Raw genomic sequence first — 24,081 nt, forward strand, 5'->3', positions numbered from 1 at the left:
GCGCGCTGTCATTCGTTTAATCTTTGCTTCGCAGACATTACGGGAGTGGTACGTAGGAACTAGTACAATATTCTACGATTCCTCACTCTATACTGGTCCTTGAAGCTTTGTACGTAGCCTTTTTCAGAACAATAGGCATTTATCTTCAAGCGTCTGCCACTTCTTATTTTTCAGCAGTTCAGGGACGCTCTCCCTGAGTCAGACAAAGCTGTGACTGTTTCTGCTCCTCTTATGCGTATATGTTCAATGTCTCCACTTGGTCCTATCTGGAATGGTTCCCATACACCTGAGCAATATTCTACAATTGGACGCTCAAATATTTAGAAGCAGTCTCCTTTATAGGTTGCCTGCGTTTTCGCAGTACCCCGCCAAAGAGCCGAAGTCTGCCAGCAGCTTTGCATACGACTGAGTCTCTCTGGTCAGTCCATTTCACATCCGTACAGAACGTTACACTGAGATATTCATTTGAGCTGACTGTTTACGCGAAATACGACGAATAATCAGAGAATCCCGGAGGTGTTGAATATGGATGTTTCCTTTCGTCACATTGCTGTTTGATGGAAGTGCTGTTCAGGCATCGAGTGAATGGATGGGGAGGAGGAGTGGACAACAAACGACGGATGGAAGTAGTGATGAGGAAAGCGGATGGTGTGTGACAAAGGGAGGAGATGGTAAGGGGGCAGGGATAGAGGGAAAATAGTGAGAGTGAGAAGGGGGGTGGGGGGCGGAGAGGAAGAGAGAAGTCCCTGTGCTTCCCAACATTTTTGTCAGGGTATTTAGCGTGAGTGCAGAGTGGGGAGAGTTCCAGGATCTATTTCAGTCTGGCTGATTCATTATAGTATGTGTTCAATGACTTTCGTTACCAAAATGTATCGTGTTTCAACGCTCTGTGAATGTGGTGGTTTTATCAAAGGGTGAGGACATTCGTGCTCTTATTGTGTAATTACGTTTGTGTTCTTGTCTGTTGGTCTGTGGTGCTGTTCTTTGAGATAGTGTGAAAATGTTGAATGTCTTGTATGCTATTTTACTTCCATTGCGTTCCCTATACCCTGTGTCAAACATCATGCTGGTCATGCCGTGTTTCATGGAAGATCCTGCAGCTGAATTCAAAGATATCTGAGTTCTGCTACTTGCGATTTGTTTTAAATTTTGGAATGTGCTTCTGTACTGAGTTATTTCGTAAGCAGAGTTATTCCCGTGCAGCTGAACGTGTTTCCTATTTAGTAGGTTGCTTCTTCCTGTTTCACTTTTTTTAATTTTCTTGCGTTACTAGTGAAAATATGAAGAAAAGAGTTGTGCGTTCATTCACTCTTTCATATAGTCCAGCTGGAATGTCATATGTGACAAATCATCTTCTGAACATAAAAGATGTGTGGCTCGTATATTGAATGGTTAAGTGCCAACTGTCTAGAGTTCAGTCCCATTCAGACTTTTTTGATCTCTTACAGCTTCTTTCACGTCTGGTAGTGATTTCCTATGTGAAAAGTTGTAAGTTGCACCTTGCTTCGGAGTCCATGTAAAACGTTCAACTGCTGGAAGAAGGCAAGGGCATATTGCCACCATTTAGAAAATGTGAATGGGATATACTCGTATTATTAGGCCAAACAATCAGTGTTGTGTCCGTGCTAGTGGCAGTCGCACAAGGACATTTACAGGGTTAACTGTTGGATCATAGTTGCCTTTTAACATATACTAACGTTTAAATATGAGTACTCAGATATATCGTTTACTCGTTTGAAGAATATTGCTTCGTTGTTATTCTTTTCTAATGGGCCCACAGCATGCACGAGTTCAAACAACGGCATGTTTTGTGCAGTTTTCTGTTGCACAGTTCATTAATTTACTCGTAGTGATTATAAAGTTACACGACGAGGTCGTTTCGGCGTTTTGACATTATCGAGCGTACCTCTGGGGATGATATAAGAAGTATAATATTGTTTCTTACGTCTCTAGGCCTATTAGTCACTTTGTCTACTTATGGTACTTTATGCTTACATCTTAGCTGGTATGGCGTGCGTGCTCCATATTGCTTCTGGGGGCGTAAGTATCGCTTTTCTTTCTTTTGTTTTATGATCACGATACTTCCATATATATTTTTATTTCAGTGATCTCGGTAAAATTATTTTTAACAGTTCCGGTTCCAGCGTACTATATGTTAACAATGGAAAACATATTTCGCAGAGTCAGTGAGTACTTTCAGTTTTCAGAAACAGTATTTTTTTTAAATTTTGCGTAAATAATGTTCTGTTTATTGTCAAGAGAAAAATAGCCAGAAGACATCCTCAATTAGCAAACAGATTTTAAACAAGAAAAATGCCTAGAAAATTTTGATGACAAAAGAAAAGGGTAAATTAGTACGACAAACAGTAGAACATTTTTACGTAAAACCAAAAAAGACTGTCTCTGAAAATTAAACGTACCCAATGACTTATAATTTCCATCGTAAACATATAGTATCGCTGGACCTGTAGCTGGGGTAACACTCGTTTCACACTCCTTTCTGCAAACCCAACTTCATTTTGACGTCACACGCAATATCGACGACCGCAGGAACTGCTATCGATTTTCGTTAGCGTTGAGCGTGGGCCTCTCTCGCATGGGTAACAGCTCACACGTATCCTTAGTGGCAGAAATATGTCAGCCGGAAGTACGAGTGGTTTGCAGGACTTGTGAGAAGACCGTTGCCCGCGAAATATTTGTAACACGGAAGAATATGAATGTTATTGCTAATGGTTTCACTCGCAGCAATTTAAACCGTCTTGTTAGGTTTCTACCTGGTCACACACTCGGAAATCGCCTCATACTGGGAAAAAACAGCCAAATGTAAATTTCATTTTCGTTCTCTAATCAGATGGAAATGTTAAATAACATAGAATATTGCAAAAATATACGTATTGCATTCGTAAGAATGTATTGCATTCATAAGAATGTGTTGGCCACCCCGGAGTGGCCGAGCGGTTAAAGGCGCTACAGTCTGGAACCGCACGACCGCTACGGTCGCAGGTTCGAATCCTGCCTCGGGCATCGATGTGTGTGATGTTCTTAGGTTAGTTAGGTTTAAGTAGTTCTAAGTTCTAGGGGACTTATAACCACAGCAGTTGAGTCCCATAGTGCTCAGAGCCATTTTTTTTGTTGGCCACCACGTCCCCATCGGCTGTGGCTACCGCTATGTCAGCGTAGGAAATGTATAGAACATTTTTTGTTGTTTTGTTATTTATTGTTTAATTTTTATTGTTATTAGTGTACAAGTAACTTATTTTTTTATTTTCTTTTTCTTTTTGTGTCCCGGCTGTGGTCATTACTGGCATACTCAAGGCTCGCTAGTAAAGGATATGACAAGAAACAGAAACAAAAAGAGGAGGAATAAAGGAGAAAAGAAAGAAAGATAAGTTCTTCGAGCGCGACTTCCGCTCACTGGCCGGCTTTAGACAGTTACACCATACCGTCCCGTAAAACGGTGCCGTGAATCCATTGCGCTACAACCTACTCCTGTGACGTTTGTTGTAAGTGTCGATTGTCATAGCATCTCCATAGAATTTCTTGAAGTCTTATATCGCTGATGCGTGATTAACTGGCATTTCATGATCAGGCGGAGATGTTAAATACGGCGCCTGCCGGATCGATTGTCAATATAGCGGTGGGCCTCGCGATGTTGCGCGTGACGTCAAAATGGCGTCACCATCGCAGGAAGTCTTGTGAGAGGAGTCTTACCTCTGAAGTTACCGAAAGTAATTTTACCCAGATCACGCATATAAAAACATAAAAATACAGTAATCATAACACAAAAGAAAGATAATCGATAGTTACGCTCCAAGACGCAATATGAACCACGTCGTACCAGTTACAGGGTGTTTCAAAAATGACCGGTATATTTGAAACGGCAATAAAAACTAAACGAGCAGTGATAGAAATACACCGTTTGTTGCAATATGCTTGGGACAACAGTACATTTTCAGGCAGACAAACTTTCGAAATTACAGTAGTTACAATTTTCAACAACAGATGGCGCTGCGGTCTGGGAAACTCTATAGTACGATATTTTCCACATATCCACCATGCGTAGCAATAATATGGCGTAGTCTCTGAATGAAATTACCCGAAACCTTTGACAACGTGTCTGTCGGAATGGCTTCACATGCAGATGAGATGTACTGCTTCAGCTGTTCAATTGTTTCTGGATTCTGGCGGTACACCTGGTCTTTCAAGTGTCCCCACAGAAAGAAGTCACAGGGGTTCATGTCTGGCGAATAGGGAGGCCAATCCACGCCGCCTTCTGTATGTTTCGGATAGGCCAAAGCAATCACAGGATCATCGAAGTATTCATTCAGGATGTGGCCGGGCGATGTGGCCGGGCACCATCTTGCATAAACCACGAGGTGTTCGCAGTGTCGTCTAAGGCAGTTTGTACCGCCACAAATTCACGAAGAATGTCCAGATAGCGTGATGCAGTAATCGTTTCGGATCTGAAAAATTGGCCAATGATTCCTTTGGAAGAAATGGCAGCCCAGACCAGTACTTTTTGAGGATGCAGGGACGATGGGACTGCAACATGGGGCTTTTCGGTTCCCCGTATGCGCCAGTTCTGTTTATTGACGCAGCCGTCCAGGTAAAAATAAGCTTCGTCAGTAAACCAAATGCTGCCCACATGCATATCGCCGTCATCAATCCTGTGCACTATATCGTTAGCGAATGTCTCTCGTGCAGCAATGGTAGCGGCGCTGAGGGTTTGCCGCGTTTGAATTTTGTACGGATAGAGGTGTAAACTCTGGCGCATGAGACGATACGTGGACGTTGGCGTCATTTGGACCGCAGCTGCAACACGGCGAAAGGAAACCCGAGGCCGCTGTCGGATCACCTGCTGCACTAGCTGCGCGTTGCCCTCTGTGGTTGCCGTACGCGGTCGCCCTACCTTTCCAGCACATTCATCCGTCACGTTCCCAGTCCGTTGAAATTTGTCAAACAGATCCTTTATTGTATCGCTTTTCGGTCCTTTGGTTACATTAAACCTCCGTTGAAAACTTCGTCTTGTTGCAACAACACTGTGTTCTAGGCGGTGGAATTCCAACACCAGAAAAATCCTCTGTTCTAAGGAATAAACCATGTTGTCTACAGCACACTTGCACGTTGTGAACAGCACACGCTTACAGCAGAAAGACGACGTACAGAATGGCGCACCCACAGACTGCGTTGTCTTCTATATCTTTCACATCACTTGCAGCGCCATCTGTTGTTGAAAATTGTAACTACTGTAATTTCGAAAGTTTATCCGCCTGAAAATGTACTGTTGTCCCAAGCATATTGCAACAAAAGGTGTATTTCTATCGCTGCTCGTTTAGTTTTTATTGCCGTTTCAAATATACCGGTCATTTTTGAAACACCCTGTAAGATGTAAGCATAATGTACCATACATAGACATAATAACTGCCATAGACGTAATGAATAGTGTTATAACGCACGATATAGGAAAAAAGCTGAAATGAGCTTGTCGTGTAACTTTGTAACCACTACCAGTTATCAAATCAACTGTGCAGCAGAAACCTGTACCAAAAATAGAGTATGTCGCTGTTCGACCCTTTTTGTTGTTCTAAAGTAGGCCTACTATCCTATCGCCTTGCACCATGTTCTTACCATTTCTCACCGTACTGCAGTAGCAGGTACTGCTTACCATAACCTAATAAAAACTTGCAATGCAGAAATTCAAAAATTATGCCTCACACAGTGCGGAAACAGGGGTCATTACAACTCGTCTCCCGTGAGCAGCACTCTAAACGTAAATCGGTTGAGCACTGGACTTTCGACAGAGACACAAATGACAGATAGCAGATGGCCTGCTTGACCTTCAGACACGAACTTGCGGGCTGTCGCCACATCACCGCTGACTGCGTGGTTGCACTTTGGTGCTCGGGGACAGTCTTGGGGCGAGGACAAGATTCGGAAGAGTAGTACGTTTAGAATTGATGTACTTTAAGGAGACGAAGTTCTTTTTTCTTAACTGTGGTCGCATGTACTTTATAAAGACGCCATGGAATACTGTTGAACAGCAACCGATCACTGGCGAATAGGCTTTTTATTGACTCACTTTTTGACGCCTTTCAAGATGTTCATTTCCCTTTATGCTCTAGAGCTAGTATTTTATTACGTGCCAAGTAATTTCGTTGTTATTTGTGTGTAATGACAACTAAGCAAGAGAGGCTAGAGCTTACTAGATGTTACGAAATGTGTCATACAGTTATCAAGGAAGTACAGTAGAACATTTATATGTAATTGTTGTTTACTGGTATATATGAAGTTTCAGCAATGGCCCCAGTCTCGTCGTAATAAATTATTTTCCTCCTGAGTAATTTGTTCGACAAATCACATGGACAGGAAGGCCTTCGCCGGCTTGTGTACCCTGCAGGTTCAAATAGTTCTGAGAACTATGGCACTTAATATCTGAACTCATCAGTCCGCTAGAACTTAGAACTACTTAAACCTAACTGACCTAAGGACATCGCACACATCCCTGCCCGAGGCAGGATTCGAACCTGCGACCGTAGCAGTCCCGCGGTTCCGGACTGAAGCGCCCAGAACCTCTCGGTCACAGCGGCCGGCACCCTGCAGGTGGCTCGTGTTCTCACGTTTTGCCATTAACTATTGGTAATAAGAAATGCGCTTGCCTCGCTGGCAGATCTTGTCCAGTGGATCTGCATCTCGCCCCTGACATTTCGCCTGGATATGGCGCCAAGCGTCGCCTTTTGTGGCGGTCGACGATAGTGATTTGACTGAGGCGGTTTCATCGTAACCGAAATCGATCGCTGCACAACTATGTTGTCGAAGACGGAGGCGTTATTTACGTAATTATCATTTCTCGATAACAGCATCTTGTGTAAAATTTTCAGTTTGTATACTTAAGTAACCAAATTTTATCGTAAATTACTTACGTCAACAGTTACAAGATTGCATTGAAAGTCCTAAAAAAAAAAATCACCTGACGGAACTTGACGAGCCATCATTTCACAAATTAAATTGTGATTTTTCTTATTCAGGTTTCTACATATTCCATTTTATGTTTTATCAAGGAATGTAACCTTTTCGATCGTTTGTTACAGGGTGGCTGAAGTGGAAGATGGTTTAATAACACTCCTTTCATGTTTTAGTTCCCGGGATTCATCACATTCAGCAGTGTGTAACGGTTCTAGATGTCCTTTTAAAGAAGTAGTTCAATCTTCTTTTCATCACTACCTTTTCTTGTAAATTTTACACTTATGGATGTACTAGCGTATTTTTAACAAATTGATAAAGGGTAAATATTTTAAAACACTTTAATAAGTGCTGTAAGAGGTTAAGTAATGAGAAAATTTATAGAAACAAATTGGTTTCTATCCATTACAATAGATGTTGCTCTCATGACCGCCAAAACCAGAAAAAGTCATGCTCGTCGCACTCTCAATGACGTCACATCCGTCTGCCACACAGGGGATGCATTCACTACCCTGTCGCAATGTACACTGTATCTCTGACCATGTATTTAAATATTTATTGCATTTCAATGACTCGTATTGTCATACACTTCGCATTATTTGCATGTATTTCACTGAAGAAATTCTTAATTACGATTTTTATATAAACAAAAAGGTGGAAGCTGGGGTGGGGAGAAAGGATAGAAAAGTAACTGATGATATCAGCTGCATCCGGACTTTACGCGGAATAAGCAGCGAGGAGTGAAAATGTATGTCGGACCGGGACTCAAACCTGGGATCTCCTGCTTACTAGACAGCTGTGTTAACCACTGCGGCCAACCGGACAAAGTTTTAATTGCAAACGCGCGGACTATCTCGGCAAACTCCTCGGCTGACCCGCTTTCCCACCTAACGCAGTCCCCGCCCATGTCTTTCATACTCACTAGTTTTAGATTCCCGCTGGAAATCAAACACAAATGTGCTTGTGCACTGATGGTTCTGTATTCATAGCCCATCGAAGCGTATCAGTTACACACATCAAAAATAGTTTTGCATCACTTCAGTTCCGAGAGTTCCGGAACCTGTACATAAAACTGGAATAGAGATCAACATAAACATCATTTCCGCCCTTTATATTGCTCATGAAAACCGCACATTGCATGTTGTACCACCATACAGCGAGACCTTCAGAGGTGGTGGTCCAGATTGCTGTATACACTGGCACCTCTAATACCCAGTAGCACGTCCTCTTGCATTGATGTATGCCTGTATTCGTCGTGGCATACTATCCACAAGTTCATCAAGACACTGTTGGTCCACATTGTCCCACTCCTCAACGGCGATTCGGCGTAGATCCCTCAGAGCTGTTGGTGGATTACGTCGTCCATAAACAGTCCTTTTCAATCTATCCCAGGCGTGTTCGATAGGGTTCAAGTCTAGAGAACATGCTGACCACACTAGTCGAGCGATGTCGTTATCCTGAAGGAAGTCATTCACAAGACGTGCGCGATGGGGGCGCGAATTGTCGTCCACGAAGACGAATGCCTGACCAACATGCTGCCGATATGGCATGCACTCTGGGTCGGAGGATGGCAGTCACGCATCGTACAGCCGTTACGGCGCCTTCCATGACCACCAGCGGCGTACGTCGGCCCCACATACTGCCACCCCAAAACAGCATCGAACCTCCACTTTGCTGCACTCGCTGGACTATGTGTCTAAGGCGTTCAGCCTGACCGAGTTGCCTCCAAACACGTCTCCGGCGATTGTCTGGTTGAAGGCATGTGCGACACTAATCGTTGAAGAGAACGTGATGCCAATCCTGAGCGGTACATTCGGCATGTTGTTGGGCCCATCTGTACCGCGCTGCATGGTGTCGTGGTTGCAAAGATGGACCTCGCCATGGACGTCAGGAGTGTAGCTGCGCATCATGCAGCCTATTGCGCACAGTTTGAGTCGTAACACAACGTCCTGTGGTTGCACGAAAAGCATTATTCAACACGGTGGCGTTGCTGTCAGGGTTCCTCCGAGCCATAATCCGTAGGTAGCGGTCGTCCACTGCACTAGTAGCCTTTGGACGGCCTGAGCGAGGCATGTCATCGACAGTTCCTGTCTCTCAGTATCTATTCAGTGCCCGAACAAAACCGCTTTCGTTCGTTCCGAGACGCCTGGGCACTTCTTTTGTTGAGAACCCTTCCTGGCACAAAGTAACAACGCGGAGGCGATCGAACTGCGGAATTGACCGTCTAGGCATGGTTGAACTACAGACAACACGAGCCGTGTATCTCCTTCCTGGTGGAATAACTGGAACTGATCGGCCGTCGGACCCCCTCCGTCTAATAGGCGCCGCTCATGCATGGTTGTTTACATCTTTGGGCGGGTTTAATGACATCTCTGAACAGTCAAAGGGAGTATGTCTCTGATACAATACCCACAGTCAATGTGTACCTTCAGTTCTGGGAGCTGGGGTGATCCAAATTTTTTTTTTTTATGTGTGTATATTAACGCGTGGCGTTAGTTCTTTCGGACATGTCCGAAAGAACGGACACCACGCATTAATATAATTAATTTTGATTACTTTTCATGCCCAGGCGCTGCTGATAAATTTAGAATGCTTCTTACGCAAAGTGACAACAGATCACAGACTGCACGTAAAGGCTGACTATATAGACTGTTTGGATACCTAGTCGTTACCTGGAAGCTGTTTCTATCGTGTTTCCAGTTTATATGGAGTGTCCCTCAAAAGGGGTTTACATTGTCTGAACTTTAATAACTCTAACAAAAATAGCAAGAAATATGAATTTTTAATTAAGGCGTGTAGATGATCACGACTTTACTGATGATGTTTTACTGTTGAAAATGTTCAAAATGTCCTCCATGGGCAGCAATACAGCGTCTGCAACGCTTCGGAACAGATCGACACACAGCTGTTATGGTTTCCATTAAAATGTATTCACAGGCAGTCACAATCCCCTCCCTCATGTCATCCATAGTACGTTGCTTTGGAGCCTCCTTCGGAGTTCGCTACAGGAAGAAGTCTAACGGCGTTAGATCGGGAGATCTAGATGGCAACTCAACACTTCTTCGTCGGGCCGGTTCACCTCTCAACAAATATTTTATCCAGGATCCAAGAATTGCCGCTCGTTGTGATGTGACGGTGCAGTCCTGTTGGGAAAGGGAGAGGGGTGGGAGGGGGAAGGAAAGAACAAACATCTGGATACAAGTGGTGAACGGTTGGTAAATTCGTTCCTGCAATATGGTAAGGTGCATTACACCTGTTCCTGTTTCTTCAAAAAAAAAAAAAAAAAAAAAAAAAAAAGGAATGACCGCACAAGTCGTCTGATAGATATACAGTGAGCTGTTCTTTATCGCAAATCCATTCAAAAAATCCGAGTCTTCCGCCCGTCCATCGCACGAAGCGAACTGGAAATGTAGCATTTCCACTTAGCTTACTTTCGAACGCGGTATCACGTGATTTGCTTACATCTCATTCGCCCGCAGCTTGCCGTCTGGACTTCTGTGGTGATCTTGTGGAGGCTTACACCATTGTGTCCACCCACCTTTTGCCCAGTACTGATTTCTTCTTGTCACACCGTTCCTTTCTCAGATCACACACACTACCTTCTTTCTCCAGTTCGTCGTGTAATTTTGGTATTGTTGCCCATGGCGGTGGCGCAGTATGAAACCCTGTCCGCCATCGTCTTTCCCCTTCTTTCACCTTTTCACATTTCAGGTAACACTGTAAAATCCGTTATTTTTGTCGTCTTTCTATTTAGGACCTGGCAGCTGGAAATATATAAAAGAAAAACATGAATTACTATACACGATGCTCATGAAGTAACGTATAATCACCATTGGATCAGGCCATTGGCGTTCATCGGGGGAAGGGGGAGGGTGGCTCACAAATGTTTCCCATGCAGAAACGAACTCTTTCCTGCAGAGGCTGTACAAATGGCACTGAAGACGTACGAATATCTCCTGAAGAAGCTGCTGTGTTCAGTCGTATGTTGTCGAATGAATATAGCTCCGTAGCAATGCATAGTTTTGACTTTTTGTTTTGTTTTCATATCACCATTAGAGCCGTTTCAGGCAATGCATCTGGACAAAACGCAGTATCTCTCTGCTCTTCAGTTCGTTTCACAGAACGGATGTTGCGTCAGGACTTATATAATATTTGATCTTTTATGTGACATGATTTAAGATTTCAAATCATTAAATTTTTTAAGAGGTCAATACGTTTCGCATACGTTGTTTCACATACGTTAGCCGTGATTGGTATCCTTTGCCGCAAGTGCGCTACGCCACAGTTCGTGACGTCATGCAGGGCAAATATGTGACCACCTCATCAGCGTGCCTCCGGAGAACTCTGCTGCTCGTAACACGCTGTCTTAGTCGTTCGCACAGTTTTCGTTTGGAACTTTTGACAAACAGTACAACATGATAAAATAACCCACTTTCCTCTCTTTTCTGTACATAAAATCAGGCTAAAGTCGGGCAGTGGTGATTTTTAAGTGAGATGGATTTGTTACTAACGTGACAGTCTTGTAAAAAATCCTGGTGATCTGGAACTATATTCCTTTAAGTGAGGCAATGGATGAAGTGTCAGCGACAGTACAAGTAGGTGCCCGCGCTTTGCGTCTAAAGGAAACGGAGAGATGCGGCTTGTCGCAGGCTCGGCTCTACATACCTTGTGTCGTAAAAGCCATTCACGGTTACTGGAAAATATCACGAATGCGCGTGACCCGAAGTTATGAGAGGTAAGGAGGTTTAGCTAAAAGTAGCGGATAAATTTATTTCACTTTATCGAAGTAACTAGTAATATTATTGCGTGAACAGGAGAGCGTTTCAAGAAGTATACGTACATATATACATTCTGAAGGTGGCAGGGGTAAAATACAGGGAGCGAAAAGCTATTTACAATTTGTACAGAAACCAGATGGCAGTTGTAAGAGTCGAGGGACATGAAAGGGAAGCAGTGGTTGGGAAGGGAGTGAGACAGGGTTGTAGCCTGTCCCCGATGTTATTCAATCTGTATATTGAGCAAGCAGTGAAGGAAACAAAAGAAAAATTCAGAGTAGGTATTAAAATCCATGGATAAGAAATAAAAACTTTGAGGTTTGCCGATGACATTGTAATTCTGTCAGAGACAGCAAAGGACCTGGAAGAGCAGTTTAACGGAATGGATAGTGTCTTGAAACGAGGATATAAGATGAACATCAACAAAAGCAAAACGAGGAGAATGGAATGTTGTCGAATTAAATCGGGTGATGCTGAGGTAATTAGATTAGGAAATGAGACGCTTAAAGTAGTAAAGGAGTTTTTCTCTTTGGGGAGCAAAATAACTGATGTTCGAAGTAGAGAGGATATAAAATGTAGACTGGCAATGGCAAGGAAAGCGTTTCTGAAGAAGAGAAATTTGTTAACATCCAATATAGGTTTAAATATCAGGAAGTCGTTCTGAAAGTATTTGTATGGAGTGTAGCCATGCATGGAAGTGAAACGTGGACGATAAATAGTTTGGACAAGAAGAGAATAGAAGCTTTCGAAATGTGATGCTACGGAAGAATGCTGAAGATTAAATGGGTAGATCACATAACTGATGAGGAGGTATTGAACAGAATTGGGGAGAAGAGGAGTTTGTGGCACAACTTGACAAGAAGAAGGGATCGGTTGTTAGGACATGTTCTGAGGCATCAAGGGATCACAAATTTAGCATTGGAGGGCAGCGTGGAGGGTAAAACTCGTAGAGGGAGACCAAGAGATGAATACACTAAGCAGATTCAAAAGGATGTAGGTTTCAGTAGGTACTGGGAGATGAAGAAGCTTGCACAGTATAGAGTAGCATGGAGAGCTGCATCAAACCAGTCTCTGGACTGAAGATCACAACAACAACAACAACATACATATTCATAGTGTCAAGTTGTGATTATCGCCGCCATTAAGGTGCGACGCCTGCAGTACACCGCGTAACTGACGTATTTCACATGAACGAAGTACACAAGGTGACTGACAAGCTTGTTGTACACATTTAGCGCACTGATGTCATGAGTAAAGGAACGATTTATTCTAGTGGCAAACGTCATAAGGATTAGTTTTCGGACCAAGTTGCGGCAATGTTATTGATATTCCTAAGCGTGAACTGTTGGTGCCTCTATTGTGAAAATAATTGTCTTGAATGAGTAGTCCGCAGCTCGTGGTCGTGCGGTAGCGTTCTCGCTTCCCGCGCCCGGGTTCCCGGGTTCGATTCCCGGCGGGGTCAGGGATTTTCTCTGCCTCGTGATGACTGGGTGTTGTGTGATGTTCTTAGGTTAGTTAGGTTTAAGTAGTTCTAAGTTCTAGGGGACTGATGACCATAGATGGTAAGTCCCATAGTGCTCAGAGCCATTTGAACCATTTTTTTAATGATTATTTTGTGATCTGCCGTAGTGTAAACGCAGAGGCTCCACGTTAACACCGATGTCAATAGTGAATGTGAACTGTTAACTGCCTGTCAAGGCTAACCGGAACCACTGTCTAAACAAAAACGTATCTGCCTCAACCGATGAAAGAACGCTACCGCGAAAGGGACTGTCAAGTAGCCATATGGTGTGTGCATCGATACTAGTTACTGCACGTTTAAAGTGTAACTACAACTTAAGACTGATCGTAGGGAATGCTAACGAACTCATTTGAAAGAATCCTCAGGAAGTGCAGTGCACCCACGACAGAGGTGCGGATCCAAGGTTCGATTTTACGGCCTTGTGGTTGGAGGGGGCAGGGGGATTGTCACAGTTTAATACTATCTTTCCTCCTCTGTCCCCTTTGCCCAAATATGACTTAGCAACACGCCCACTTTTAATGTGCCGGTTATACCCACGATTTTAATAACAATGAAAATAAAATACATAAAATGTTCTGATACAATAATAAATTGTTTACGTCAGCGGTTAGTACATTGCTTTAGCATAACTTTCAATAAATTTTGATTTGGAGAAATACAGCGTTTTGTGAAAGAAAATTCGAGAAGCAGATGTGTCGTGCAGTTAATGTAGGAACCATAACTGCAACAAACTCTCGTAACTTTGCCAGCGTTACAATGTACACAGTATTAAAATCGTTGTTTGCACCTACCATTGTTAGTACTTCTCTTATCACTTCGATTGTAACGTTTGTCTGCAGTCTGTGGCTTTGGAAGCCACCCTGTGGATGCGGGGGACAGCTGTTTCTTTCAGTCGTTTCAGACTACGTTTGGCGAGTCAGTATTTCTGTTATTGTTTCCTTAGTTGGGGGGGGGGAAGGGGGGGTTGGTCTTCCCCTTTCTGTGTTGCTTTTCTCAGTTTCATGCGGTTTACCGTTTCTACCTGCAGAGTCACGAACCGTGTCGGTCTGTTGATAGCAGAGCGTCTTTTCTTAGCTGGACTGTCCTTTGCAGCCAGTAAAGACACAAGCCTAACCACGTGGGTCGGCCCTTACGCAAGCAAATATCCTTTGTAGCTCGAAATTCATATTCCTAACTATTTTGGAGACTTAGTTTTCATGTACTTTGTTGTCCGAAAATTAGCTGAGAAGTTTGGAAATTTCTATTCATAGGAATAAAAAAGGCATTTCCTTTTTTTTTTGTTGTGGGAGGGGGAGGGGAGAAGGGAGAAATGTGTCGTGTTGTCCGTGAACCCCTTCCATCTGATCTGCCCCTGCCTGTTTGCAAAAAATATTGCTCGAGCTATACTTCATATTGCTTCTCACTCTGTGACACTTACCAGGTACGACTGAGTGAGGAAATGAAGGAAACTCAAAGACGAGCAGCACCTTTCTTAAGGGATTCGTTTAAGTTCGAAACTATCACGCAGTTGCTGATCCAGCTGCAATAGCAGACGCCACGATAGAGCTATATGCGTCACTGTTCGGTTTACTGATAAAATTGGGAAGGCATACGCGAAACACGACTAGCTCCTTATTCTCACGAAGCTGATTCCATATTTGTAGACTTCCAGAAGGCTTTTGTCACCATCTCCACAGGCGACTTCTAATCAAACTGGATTGGATTCGTGATCTCCTGTCAGAAAGTCACAGTTCGTAGTAATCATCGAGTAAAACAGAAGTAATATCTGGTGTTATCCATGGAAGTGTTATAGGTCCTGTGATGTTCCTGATCTACATAAACGACTCAGGAGACAATCTGAGCAGCCCTTTGAGATTGTTTGCAGATGATGATGTCATTTACCGTCTTGTGAAGTCATCAGATGATCAGTCCCAAAAATAATTTATACAAGGTATCTGTATCTTACGAAAAGTGGCAGTTAATCTAAATCATGAAAACTGTGAACTCATGCGCATACTGAAAGTAGTAAAAGGAATACGCTAAATTTTGGTTACACGATAAATCACACAAGTCTAAAGGCTGTGAATTCGGCTAAATACGTACGGACTGGAATTACGAATAACAAACTGGAATGATCATACAGGTAATGTGTGGAAAGCGAAACAAAGACTCCGGTTTATTGACGGAACACTTAAAAAATGCAACAGGTCTACTAAAGAGACTGCCCACAGTGCACTTTTCCGTTCTCTTCTGACTGCCTTATCCAAAATTCTTGAAAAATTAATGTATTGTAGAGTAGCTTCACACCTTTGTAAAAATAAAGTTTTAACAAAATGTCAGTTTGGTTTCCAGAAAGGTTTTTCAACGGAAAATGCTATATATACTTTCATTAATGAAATATTAAATGCTCTGAGTAACCGGAAGTCACCCGTTGGGATTTTTTGTGATCTCTCAAAGGCTTTTGGCTGTGTAAATCATGGAATACTTAGAGATAAGCTCAAGTACTGTGGTATGAATAGGACAGCGTTCAAATGGCTTAAATCATACCTAACTGGAAGAGCGCGGAAAGTTGAAATAAACAGTTCACATAATATGCAAAAAAACTGGTGATTTCTCAAACTGGGGAACAATAAAGAATGGGGTGCCGCAAGGTTCGGTTTTGGGTCCTCTGCTGTTCTTAATATATATTAATGACTTGCCATTCTATATTCACGAAGATGCAAAGCTGGTACTTTTTGCCAAGGATACAAGTATAGCTATCACACCCAGCAGACAAGAATTAACTGATGAAATTGTAAACGATGTTTTTCAGAAAATTATTAAGTGGTTCTCTGCAAATGGGCTCTCATTAAACTTTGACAAAACACACTACGTACAGTTCCACACAGTAAATGGAATGATACCATTAATAAATATAGACTTCGATCAGAAATCGGTACCTAAGGTAGAATATTCAAAATTTCTAGGTGTATGCATTGATGAGGGGTTGAACTGGAAAAAACACACTGAGGATCTGCTGAAACGTTTGAGGTCAGCTACTTATGCTATTAGGGTCATTGCAAATTTTGGCGATATACATTTCAGTAAATTAGCTTACCACGCCTATTTTCTCTGCTTTCGTATGGCATCATATTCTGGGGCAACTCATCATTGAGTAAAAGAGTGTTCATTGCACAAAACCGTGTAATCAGAATAATTGCTGGAGCTCAACCAAGATCATCCTGCAGCCACTTATTTAAAGAACTAGAGATTTTCATTGTAGCCTCACAATCTATATATTCACTTATGAAATTTGTTATTAACAATCCGAACGAATTCAAAAGCAATAGCAGTGTACATGGCTACAACACTAGGAGAAAGGATGACCTTCACTACTCAAGGTTAAATCTAACTTTGGCTCAGAAAGGGGTAAATTATGCTGCCATAAAAGTCTTTGATCACTTACCTAATAGCATCAAAAGTCTGACAGATAGCCATATATCATTCAAAAGGAAATTAAAAGAGTTTCTTAATGGCAACTCCTTCTACTCATTAGATGAATTTTTGGATATAGTAAGTGGGTATTTCCCCAACCCCCACAAAAAAATAAAAATATGAAGTGTCATGTAATATTTTGTGTAATGTAATATCTTGTATAGTCACCTTATATTAACCTGATACGTTCCACATCATTACGAAGTGTCGTATTCATGATCTGTGGAACAAATACTAATCTAATATAGTCTAATCTGTTACTACGTGGTATGGGATCCGTTAATACGGACAGAGCTGACGGAGGACAGTGGAAAACTTCAAAGAAAGGTAAGTCATTTTGTATTATGGCGAAATAGAGGAGAGTGTGCCTCGGACATGGTAGGCGAATTGAGGTGGCAATAATTAAAACAAAGGCGTTTTTTGTTGCTGCAGGATCATCTAGTGAAGTTTCAACCACTAATTTTCTCCTCCGAACGCGAAAATATTTTGTTAGCGCCCACCTACTTGCGGAGAAATGATCATAGTAAAATAAGAGAAATCAGAACTCGCGCGGAAAGATTTAGATAAGATTAGATTTACTTTCATTCCAATTGATCCGTAGTGAGGAGGTCCTCCAGGATGTGGAACATGTCAGAAAAACAACAATACATGACAAATATTTACAACTAAAACAAATAAGCCAATGTACCATTCCACAGGTCCCAAGTGGAATGATCGTCGTTTTTTAATGACCACTATATGAAAGAGTCATTTTACAAATACTAATGCACTGAATTTAAAATAAAGTTTTTATTTATTTATAAGGTAATCAACATGTAATACAACTACTATAATACTTATTTACAATGAACACATTACTGCACTGAAATTGTGTAGAAGTTATATATATATATCAGTTGGTTTTACTGAGAAATTCATCAATGGAGTAGAAAGAGTTGTGTGTTCCTGAATAATGCACACCTTTTTGTACAAGCCTAAGTGACTTTAATTCCTTGTGAAGATTATTCTTATTTCTAGTATTGATTCCATGAATTGACAAATTTCATTAAGGAATAAATATATTGGGAAGCAGTAGTTAGTATCCCTAGTTCCCTAAACAGGCTTCTGCAGGATGTTCTTGAGTTCACACCACATATAACTCTTACTGCACGTTTTTGTGCCCGAAAAACTTTAGCTTGGCTTGATGAATTACCCCAAAAAATAATCCCGTATGACATTATGGAATGAAAGTAAGCATAGTATGCCAGGTTTTTCATTTTTATTTCCCCTACGTCTGACACAATTCGCATTGCAAATAGAGATTTGCTAAGAGGCTTCAGCAGTTCTGTGGTGAGCTTTTCCCAGTTGTATTTATTATCAAGCTGTAATCCCAAGAATTTAACACTGTCCACTTCTTCTATCTTCTTGTCATCATATGCTAAACATATACTCGTGGGACACCCCTTACAAATTCAGAATTGCATGTAGTGTGTTTTTTTTTTCAAAGTTCAGTGATAAAGAATTGGCTAGGAACCAGTGTTTAATGTCCACAAATATTTTATTAGCTGATCTTTCTAAGACTACACTTGATTTGCTATTTATTGCAATGTTTGTATCGTCGGCAAACAAAACGAACTTGGCATCTGGTAATGTTACTGATGAAAGGCCATTGATATACACAAGAGTGTTCGATTTTCCCCGCGCTGTTAGCGTGTGAACTAGTAGAGGAATAGCTTGAAGGTGGTTCGAAGAATCGTCTGCCAATCAGTTATTTGTGAATTGCGGAGTAATCATGCAGGTGTAGATGTTTCCAGACGACTCAACCAACATCTTGCGTCCTCCTCGCTAAAATACCATTAGGAGAAATGAGATTAGGTCTCATACGGAACACCAACAGTCTTTCTTCACTCGCACTAGGGGGGGGGGTGGGGGGGGGGAGAGGGGGTTAAACGGCAACGAAGGCTTTTGAATGTGTTGACCACAAAGTATTACTGCAGAAGTTGGACCATTATGGAGTAAGGGGAGTAGCTTACAATTGGTTCGCCTCTTACTTTAAGAACAGTAAGCAGAAGGTAATTCTCCGCAATATTGAGAGTGGTAGTGATGTTCAGTCCCAATGGGGCACTGTTAAGTGGGGCGTTCCCCAATGGTCGGTGCTGGGGCCACTGCCGTTATTTATTTATATAAATGATATGCCTTCTAGTATTACAGGTGATTCAAAAATATTTCTGTTTGCTGATGACACCAGCTTGGTAGTGAAGGATCTTGCGTGTAATATTGAAACAGTATCAAATAATGTAGTTCATGAAATAAGTTCGTGGCTTCTGGAAAACAGTTTGATGCTAAATCACAGTAAGACTCAGTTTTTACAGTTTCTAACTCACAATTCATCAAGAACCGATATTTTGATCAGACGTAATGGGCATATTATAAGCGAGACGGAACAGTTCAAGTTCCTAGGCGTTCGGATAGATAGTAAGCTGTTGTGGAAAGCCCACGTCCAGGATCTTGTTCAGAAACTAAATGCTGCTTTATTTACCATTAGAACAGTATCTGAAATAAGTGACAGTTCAACACGAACAGTAGTCTACTTCGCATATTTCATACACTTATGTCGTATGGTATTATCTTTTGGGGTAATTCTTCTGATTCAAAAAGGGTATTTTTGGCTCAAAAACGGGCTGTTCGAGCTATATGTGGTGTAAGTTCGAGGACCTCTTGTCGACCCCTATTCAATAGTCTTGGAATTCTGACATTGCCCTCACGGTATATATTTTCTTTTATGTCGTTTGTTGTTAGCAATATTAGCCTATTCCCAAGAGTTAGCAGCTTTCACTCAGATAATACTAAGCAGAAATCCCATCTGCATGTGGAATGCACTTCCTTGACTCTTGTGCAGAAAGGAGTGCAGTATTCTGCTGCATCCATTTTCAATAAGCTACCACAAGAACTCAAAAATCTTAGCAGTAGCCCAAACTCTTTTAAGTCTAAACTGAAGAGTTTCCTCATGGCTCACTCCTTCTATTCTGTCGAGGAGCTCCTGGTAGAGCTAAAAAATTAAGCAAATTCCAGTGTTACATTGTTGATTTTCTTTATTTAAACTTAAGACTTGTCGCCTGAATATGTTGTTTTTATATTTCATTTTATCTGTTTCTGCTATCGTGTTATAATTCCATGTATTGACTCGTTCCATGACCATGGAGACTTCTCCATAATTTGGTCCCACGGAACAATAAATAAATAAATAATAAATAAATAAATAAACAGAACAGAAGCGATTCACGCAGTGGAAAAACTACATTAAATTTCAGAAAAAACCGGACTACAGATATCTTATGAAAAAACCCAATACATGGAAAGGCAGCCAGAAAATAAATCCCCTTTAATAACAAAATATGGTAAAATTGCACAAGTCTGCCATTTTAAATACCTCGGTGAAAGTATACAGTCCTCAGGATTAAACCGAATTGCCAATGAACAAAGAATCACCAAGCTCCAGAAAGCCTACAAGCTAACATGGACGCATTACAACAAGAAGTGCATTTCGACAGACGCAAAATTAAGGCACTATACAACAGTGATTCTTCCAGAAGCAATCTATGCAGCTGAAACAATGGTGATTGATGGTCATTCTAAAATTAAGGAAATAGAAAAGCAGGAAAGAAAAATTCTCAGGAAGATTTACGGTCCAATCAACAAAAATGGCATTTGGATGAAGAGACCACAAAACGAGCTCTATAGAAAGATCAACATAGTAACAGATGAAATCAGAAAGCGCCGAGCCAAATTTTATACACACATCTACAGGATGGAAGACTCCAGAACAGCAAAGAAATTATTCAATATTATAACAAGGAGTAAATGTGGCACAGAATGGCTGAAAGAAGTCCAGAGGGATCTACAGCAGATCAACATAAAAAATCTCGAAGATCGCACCGAGTGCCGGCATAAAATCACAAGTGTGAAGTTTGGGGAAAGAACATCGCGTCAGCCTGGTAAAAAATGGACAGAGGAACGGAAGAAGGAGTATTCTGAGAGGATGAGGAGGTTTTTGGAAGCAAAGAAGAAAAACATCCGAAGATGAAATTATGAATTCAAGTTCAATCGCTCTCCTAAAGGGGAACAATCGTTATAATAATAAATAAATAAATAAAAATGTGGTACGACGAAGTAACATCGACTGAAACCGTAAGGTGGCTTGAGTTGAGTAGTGTGGTTGTGGATGTGAAGTGTTGGATTTGCTGCGGGGAGGGGGGGGGGGGGAGGGGTGCCGCTGGAGTAGTGGGAAGGTTGGTCAACCTGCTGGGTAGGTGCAGGTGTTTGTAGAGACAGTAGCCGGTGGCCGCGGCCGTGGAGCGGGCCGTGGCGGGTTATCTGGAGGCCGGCTGGTGCACGCCGGACACACGCCGCCACAGACGTCGCCTCCGCGTGCCCGCCAGCCCTTTAATCGGCCGCTCCGGCCGGGCCGGCAGTCCGCGTCTGCCCGCCGTGCCGCGCGAGCCAGCACCGCACTCTCCCGCTCCGCTCTTCGCTCTCTTCTCCACTGCGTCTCTCGCTCTGCAGGTAAACCGTTCACCGCTCTTATGCTTGACTGTACTACTGGTGCCCTTGCACTGTCATAAGTAAAGGGCGGATTTTTGCCTACGTGCGTTCGAGTCATTCGGTAGATTTTGAAGTCCGTATCCTCTTGTATGCATGCATAAGGTGTGTAGTCATCCACTTTTGCCTCGTTGTGGGCGTTTTCTGTTTTCCATGCCTCAGTCGGTAAAAATAGCCTTGTTGTTCGTCCGTCTGCCTGCCTGACAGACCTTTAAAAACCTTTATTCTTGGGAACGGGTAGATGTATAAAGTTGAAATGTGTCACATACTGAGGTATATGGTCTCTAGGCGGCGTAAAAGATTTTGATGCAATCAAAAGATACGGACATTTTTGTTATATATTTTAAAATTCGCGGACTCATTCGTCAAAGCCTACAGACTACTTCCCGTTGGCCAATAAACACGAAATTTGGGAAAAGAAGGTTTCACAACACAATTAAAGGAAAAAATTCGAAAACTGTAAATTTGTAATTATATCACACGTAAAAAAGCAACGGTAAGAATCAAACATCAGGCAAGGGATGACTTCATTGCTCATAGCCGCGCGGGATTAGCCGAGCGGTCTGGGGCGCTGCAGTCATGCATGGACTGTGCGGCTGCTCCCGGCGGAGGTTCGAGTCCTCCCTCGGGCATGGGTGTGTGTGTTTGTCCTTAGGATAATTTAGGTTAAGTAGTGTGTAAGCTTAGGCACTGACGACCTTAGCACTTAAGTCCCATAACATTTCGCTCGCACACACACACACATACACACACACACACACACACACACACACACACACACACACATTGCTCATACGACGAGTAATGCGAATTAGTCTGCGAATCTTCGTTGATCCATTATGGATCGTGGGACGACGGCTGGCATGAACTTCTTGATGCAATAATTTACCAACAGCCGTATGTATTGTAGAAATACATACGGCTGTTGGTAAATTATTGCATCAAGAATTTAGTCTGCGAATGTTTGTTTCACTTACAACTTGAAACACCGTAACTACCTGCAGTATTCTCTCCTGGATATCAGATGATCGATAAATTACGGAACGCGTCATATGAGTAACACAGTCATTCCTTGCCTGAAGTTTGACTTACCATTGAGACCCAGTAAGCCTGAATAGAGAACTACTGATTATTATAATAATGGTCGCCTGTCTCTTGCGCGACTGTCACATTTATACCATAGGAATGAAGACTTTCTAGAAAATCATCGAATCCCTGCGACCAGTATATTCACACTATCGATGTCGATAACAGACAAAAACGGTCGAGATTCTTGATTTCCGGAATGGATGAATCTGGCCAGTTCTTTTTAAAGAGGCGCTGTTAAATAAGGAAACTAGCTACACAGTACGCTTCAGGCAATCACATTTTTAAATTCTGTAATCTGGCGAAATCTCTTACCATGACAACGCCTTGTGTGCTGCCTTTTAAGCAAAGATGTTTGTACTGCGAATCTTCAAAGGTCAATTACTTTAGCCTGTGTTGGATACAAAATTATCATAGTAGTTGTTACGTGATGTTTATTCGCTACACGAGTCACGATTGCGGTGTTGTGTGGTGCTAGCAGGTACGATTTTCATTCTCTTTTCTGACTGTTTCTGCCGTTTTTCCGAAGGAAAAGGCAGATAATATAAACTCGCTGGGACACTGCGTTAGAGCAGAGAGAGCTTCAAAGGTGGACGCCGTTAAGTGTATTCTACCAAGTCTGTAAGTAACCATTAAACACACAAATTACACTAGTAATTATTTTTGCATTTGGCAGTGAAAAATGCACAGTTTTCGGACTAAATTAATAAACTCTTCGTTACTAGTCGCAGACCGCTTCTAAAAAGCGAATTGACATTAAGCAACACATCCGGACTTCATTGCGTGTTGCAGAGAAACCTTTAACCTAATCTCAGACGGGTTGCAGAATGGAATTTAAATTAAACGACATATCCATGCATGATGAAGAGGAACCGAAACATTACTGCAACCACTAGCCAAGTTTAGGAAACGGGGTTGGTACTGAAAGTGCTGCAGAAAACAACACGTTCTGATAAGATATGTGTTGGCCTCTCGTATCTGCACTTGCTTAGCTTTCTGCTGTGGAAATACACAATTCCATTACAAAGGAGTAGCGATTTGGCCGACAGTGGATATTCATTTTCTGTTAAAATAAGGACGGTCGACTCAAGGAATGTAGGGATATGTTTTATTCGTGATGTCAGCTTAGTTCCAATGAGGAAATCAGAAAATGTGGACTATTCTCCCAACTACATTGGTGCATTTACATTCTGCCCTCCGATCTCAGAAGAAGGGGAGAGAACCGTTCCAAATAAGAACTTGAGAGACGAGCGAAAGTAGTTTTCTAGAGATAATCTGAAAAATTTTTTTTTGTAATGTAACGTAACGGAATGATCGATACGAAGGTGATTTAATAATTTCGCTGTTACAAAATGCGAATAATGTACGAGTATCTTAGGTGTTTCTATCCTGTGTTGGTCCGTTCCGTTTAAGTGAGCGGTGGACGTATTTTCAGTTCATAATTGCAAACGTATTTTGGTTATTTTCAGTGCTATCAGTGCGCGCTCTTGTAATAAGTATCGATATCAGGACAGCTGGCTCCACTTGTAAAACTCGTTATGTTTCGCAACTGCCGCAAACGTGATTACGTGATTGCTCTAGAGCTAGTGCCATTGCTGCGCGCTATGCTGTTGCCAGATCTGTAGGATTCGTGTTCTCAATACGTGGTGGAGGTTACGTCTCCAGACCTGTTCGTCCAATGTTGAGAAGTACTGATGTGTCCTTTAC

At 42.1% G+C, this 24,081-nt stretch overlaps 1 protein-coding gene across 3 annotated transcripts in view; it reads left to right on the forward strand.

Annotated features, from left to right (window-relative positions):
- LOC126100717 (acetyl-CoA carboxylase) overlaps window positions 1-24,081 on the forward strand; it is a 444,288-nt gene that overhangs the window by 101,027 nt on the left and 319,180 nt on the right. The window contains exon 1 of one of the 3 annotated variants that reach the window (XM_049911337.1): window positions 21,167-21,252. The exons of 1 other annotated variant lie outside the window; for it this stretch is intronic. The gene's annotated coding sequence lies outside the window, so the exon portion shown is untranslated. Of the gene's footprint in view, window positions 1-21,166; window positions 21,253-24,081 lie in introns of those variants that run through there. One more of the 3 variants, XM_049911336.1, reaches the window with a different exon arrangement.

Source organism: Schistocerca cancellata, chromosome 9, assembly GCF_023864275.1.
Source record: "Schistocerca cancellata isolate TAMUIC-IGC-003103 chromosome 9, iqSchCanc2.1, whole genome shotgun sequence".
NCBI lineage: Eukaryota > Metazoa > Arthropoda > Insecta > Orthoptera > Acrididae > Schistocerca > Schistocerca cancellata.